Below are 5,399 nucleotides of genomic sequence, written 5' to 3'. Positions count from 1 at the left end.
ATCTGTGATTGTTTTCTTGTTTGACTGCTCTTAATTGTTGCCATGTTTCTGTGGTTTTGCTGCATTTTGTTGTTTTTTTGTCAATTCTTAACATGCAAGTTCAATGCTTTTCAGTTTTCAGTTTTCAGTCTCGATTATGACTATTACAATGCTAATTACAAGACCTCACAAATTTGACATATAAACTGTGTAAAATTTCTTTGCAACAACATTTCATATCACACTTGATGATTCATCATCAGAAAAAGAACATCACACTAATTGTTATAAACTGTAAATCTTATGTTAGAATCCCAATTATTCACAGAGTTATATGCATTTCTACTGTTTTTAGCTCTCTATTTGTTGGTTCATCGAATGTTGCCTGTTCTTGCATTCCTGCTGGAATTTGTATCTTTGACTAAATATGTGCTCATCTTGTTTCTGGTGAGGTGAACTTTACTGGTGTACTCCAATGTAAATTTTCTAGCAAACTTCCAACGGAGGCAATCATTTTTCATTCTTGCAGAGATGTTTTTTTTCTGCAGACGTTTTTTTTGCAGTCGCTTTTCTTTTTTTAGTCATTTAAAAAAAAAAAGAAAAATGTTTTGGGCTATCCAACATGTAAGCTCCAACAAATAACGTGCTGCTAGGACATTATAAAGGAGTTTTTTTTGCAGACATTTTTGTGTTTTCAGACATTTTTTTAAAAAGAGAAACATGTAGTGTGTTGTCTTCCAACCTTTCTTAGTGTCTGAAGATTATCATTGTATAGTTATTCTCAACATTTCTCAGCGTCTAAAGACTCTTCTTTATATGCCTTTGATCTATCTCTACCCATATATTTATATGCTATGTTATTATGACATTGAAGGGAAGATGAGGATGTCCATTTTGATTAACATGATGATGGGCATAGGAGCATTTTTCGCCATTGAAATGTAGTGTGGTAGTTATCTTTTTTGGTTGTTTTGGTTCATTGGCTCATCGCCAGTTCAAATCCCTAGAGCTAGCTAGCTACTTTAGAGGTGGTTTTGCAATTTTGTGGTGGTGGGCTTCCGAGAGGAGACATTGATGGAGGAATGTGAGAGACTGCTGCTGCTGCTTGTGGCTGGCATTTTGCTCGTGCTGCAGCTTGCATTGTCTGCAGATCCACTGCAGTATTTAAGCTGGAATGTGTCATACATTGAAGCATCTCCTCTTGGAGTTAAACAACAAGTGATTGCCATCAATGGACAATTTCCTGGGCCCATTGTTAATGTGACCACTAATTGGCATGCTATGGTGAATGTCATGAACAATTTGGATGAGCCGCTACTCATCACCTAGAATGGTATTCAGCAGTGGAGAAATTCTTGGCAAGATGGTGTATTTGGGTTGTTATCTATTTATCTTTCTTCAATTGGCATAGATTTTATTGAACATCCTGTTCTTCAGGTAATATGTTAGCATTTGTCAAAAATATTGTCTTTATATTTTTAGAGTGTGGGTCTGTGTGCTTTTCTCTTTTAAAGTACCTTTGTTTCAAGTTCACCATTTTTTTTGTTGCATATTGATTTGTTTTTGTTAACTAAATACCTCTGTCAGTATTTCATCATTTAAACTCCATGAAAGATTGCCTATAAACACCTTATTCTCCTGATCAACAGATTTTGTGTAAGGTTGTCTTTCTCTTGTCCCTGGCTTTTTTGAAATGTTTACCCTCAAAGTATGACCACCATGTTCCCTCCCATTAAGATTCTCAATGACTAAGATAGCATCCTTAGGACTGCTCATTGTAACAAAAGCAAATCCTCGACTTCTCCCAGTGTCCCGATCATAAATTACCTCCACAATCTCTAGACTCGCATACTCCTAGACTAATCCAACCAACTCAACACTGTCACAACTATAAGGTAGATTGCCTATGTAGAGTTTAGAGCCATCAAGAGGTTTCGACAGTTCAGTGTATTTTGCAGAGGCCTCTTGTGCCGATTCTGTCTTCGATGTTTGTTCCTCTAAGTATTGTGGCTCCTCTTCTTCCTCATTCACTGCAAGCGACATTCCTTCCTTGGTTACTATTGATGAAAACAATTAAAAAACCCTCTTCTTCTCCTTGGTGAGAGGAGTTATGAGATGAGAAGTGTTGGATAAAGAGGAGGAATGAGAAACATCCATAGCACAGACAGTGGGCATGTGAGCATGAAAAACATGGGGCTTTTACCAATGGAAGCTCTATCGATGGTGGCATGGCCTTGAAATAAACATGGGCAGTTGCCACTGAGAAGGAAGCTGAAGCTGCCATGGTGTTGAGCTTACTTCTTCAGAGTGTCTCAGAACTTGCTCATAAAAAATGGGGAACATGGCTTGTCTGAGTAACAACTGAAGATACTAGGAGGTATTTTAGGGTATGTTGTGGCTATAAAAATCTATCCATCACCAATCACATACCACCAAGATTGTTGATAAGGTGGGCACATATATTTGGGAGTGTTTGTCTTGTTAGGATGAGGAGCGTAGTTTCTTGGGGTTCACCATTGTTTTTGTTGCATATTGATTTGTACATGTATGGGAGGAAGTCTGCATGCATTTCACGATTTCATAATCTATGATTTTTTGTTTGTGTTTTAGTAAAAAATGTATTGCAAATGTGTTTCAAGGAAACTGCGATTGAGTTTTGTTTTGTTTTATAACAAAACAACATATATTCATATTCATTCCAAATTTTTATCATTCATATTTCACTGTTATAATTATACATCCTTACCTGAGCAAGCTAAAGGAGGATATTTTTTTTGCTTTTGCTATCATAAATTTGTAATGAAGTTTCTTTCCAAAACCATTTTTTATTTTAAGAGATATATTCTTTCTAAATTTTATAAATACATATTATATGATTAAGAAGTTTTCATTATCATATTCTCTTGTCAATTTAAATTTTTTTTACTTTTCAATTTTTATTAATATTTCTTAAACAATTGAATTTTAATGATTTCTCACATTGATCTTGTCCTCAATTTGTTTAGCCTTTCACATCTCCTATATTCATGCCTACTGAAGTTTTTGATCTTATTTGACAAGTTCACGTTCTTAAAATTTTATAATGCATTTTAATAAATTTGAATTTGTAGAGAAGATGATAGAAATGTTATCATTTTTTTGTGAATTTAGGTACTTATATTATTTTTTCATTTTAATTTTGATCAAGCATCAAGGTAAGTACCTCAAGTCTATTTCTTTTAGAACACGTATTTATGTTCCATCAATAATTTGGCTTCCATGTGAGCTAGATATGACCTTGTTTCATTGTAGGATTTTATTTTTTAGGTATATTTATTCAAGTATCTATGGGGGCCCACATATATGCCCAGATAAATATACAAGCTATTGTGATTTTATTAATTTATAAAGTCTATTTTTTTTTACTTCTCTAAAATTCATATGCTCAAGACTCCAATGCATAAAATCACTTAAATTCTCATGTTTACCCTTAATGGAGTTTTCTACCTGATATCTATATACTGTTTATTTCTCATTGATCTTCCTTGGATCTCTACATTTACCTCAATATTGTTTGGATTATGAGTTATCTTTCACATTTGCCTTCAACTTTATTATGATATTTTTATGTGCACATAATTGCACTTTTATGCTTTCATAGCATCGTTCATGCCCATTTTGGCACTTTATGGTTTTATACCATTGATTTATATGATTTTTTTTTTTTTTGTAAGTTGCATCGGGAGCCAATTTATCAAGGTTAATTATGGTGGACCCGACAGTTTTAAACTGACTCATAGTTGCCTTATCTAGCCTGTGGAGTATCCCTCCAACCTATAATTGGTGTGCACTTACTTTAATGGAGTTTCCCTTCATTTGTTCCACTTTGTTCCTCAATGCAAGGATGATATTTTATGGGGATTTCCCATTTCAATCTCTTTTTCTCCTTGGCGTATGCTCCTAGTTTTGATTTATTCATGGTATGACTTCCTACACCTTGCTCATTTTTTTTGATAGGTGACGAGGCTACCATATCTTGGAGCACTCCAATATTGGAGACTCTATTTGAGGAAGTTGTTTTGACCTTCGATCTATTGGTTCCACTTTGAAAGATTGATATTTATGGAGTTTCCCTCCATTTGTTCCATTTTGTTCCTCAATGAAGAGGATGTTATTATTGGAGTTTTTCCCTCCAAATTCAGATGATTTGATCCAATTTGAAGGCAATATGTTGTTACACCCTCATAATCCATTTGTTTGAGTATCCTAACAAATCATGATAATACTAATTTGATCAGCATGTCTCTCTTTTTACTTTATTTTCATATATTAATGTGATAATGATCTGCATACTTTATTGCTTAGATCATGAGTCATGCATGTTATGGATTGATCACCCATTAACTTGCAGTGGGATGATTCATTAAGTGGACTGTCTATATCCACATGATTGATGCAATGTTGGTGCAAGTATCATTAGTTGGCCTTGTTTGTGGTCATTAGTACATTAGTATAATATCCTTTTCTTGAGAACACTGATCAGCCTTTTGTTATTGTTGATAATATTTTGAGCATATAATATCAGATTAACTTCATTGCTTTGTGGTAACATGTTTTATTTTCCTCATTGTTTCTCTATGTGAGTTTTATTATCCTTATTCAAAGGATTTCTAATTTGCATATAAGATGAAATACTTCTTGTGGATAGTTGTCTTGTTTCTTGTGTCTATGTTTTTCAAGTAATCCATCTAGCACATACAAGATATGGTGTACTTTAATGACCTATCCACTTCTCTTGGTTGTACAAAGATCTACCTACACTCACAAGAGACCTTTTGCATAATTCAAGACATTCTCCAAAATCAAGTTGCTGCTATTTAGAATTTCAATGTAAAAAGTTGGGTTTAATACCCTTTGATGTAATTTCCCCAAGTAAAGATTAAAGGGGGGTGTTAGAAGTTGTAATCTTTCCTTGGTATGTTTATAAACCAGGGTTAGACCTCCTTTCTTTATTGTTATAATATATTAGGATATAAGCCAAGGTATCCTAATATATTTCCTTTTTTGTCCTTTTTCCACTACATCTTATTTTGTCATCTAGTGGAATATGTGAGGACAAATATTTATTGTAATTTGTAATTTAGATTATTCCTCCTTAAGAGGAATCTCACACTTGGACTCACACACTTATAAATGGTGGCATTCATAGACATGGGAGTTACATTCTAACTCCTCTCTCTCATCTCTATTTAAGAGATGACCCTTCTCTCTCATTTCTAATGAGGTTTCTTCCTCTTCTCAATTACTGTATGAGTAATTGCTCTCTCTCTCTCTCTCTCTCTCTCTCTCTCTCTCTCTCTCTCTCTCTCTCTCTTCCTTCTTAGTCTTTTCATGTCTCATTCATAATGTCACAAGGGGTTTTCTTTGCTTTCCCCTTTCCA

General features: G+C 34.2%; 1 pseudogene; it reads right to left on the bottom strand.

Moving 5' to 3' along the window:
- Positions 1-988: 988 nt before the first annotated feature.
- Positions 989-2,293, bottom strand: LOC149542915 (28 kDa ribonucleoprotein, chloroplastic-like; annotated as a pseudogene).
- Between the last annotated feature and the right edge of the window lie 3,106 nt (positions 2,294-5,399).

The sequence above is a fragment of the Cupressus sempervirens genome, chromosome 8, assembly GCF_028749045.1.
Source record: "Cupressus sempervirens isolate cs-2001-9-10 chromosome 8, ASM2874904v1, whole genome shotgun sequence".
Taxonomy (NCBI): Eukaryota; Viridiplantae; Streptophyta; class Pinopsida; order Cupressales; family Cupressaceae; genus Cupressus; species Cupressus sempervirens.
This window is presented reverse-complemented; position numbering and strand designations above follow the sequence as displayed.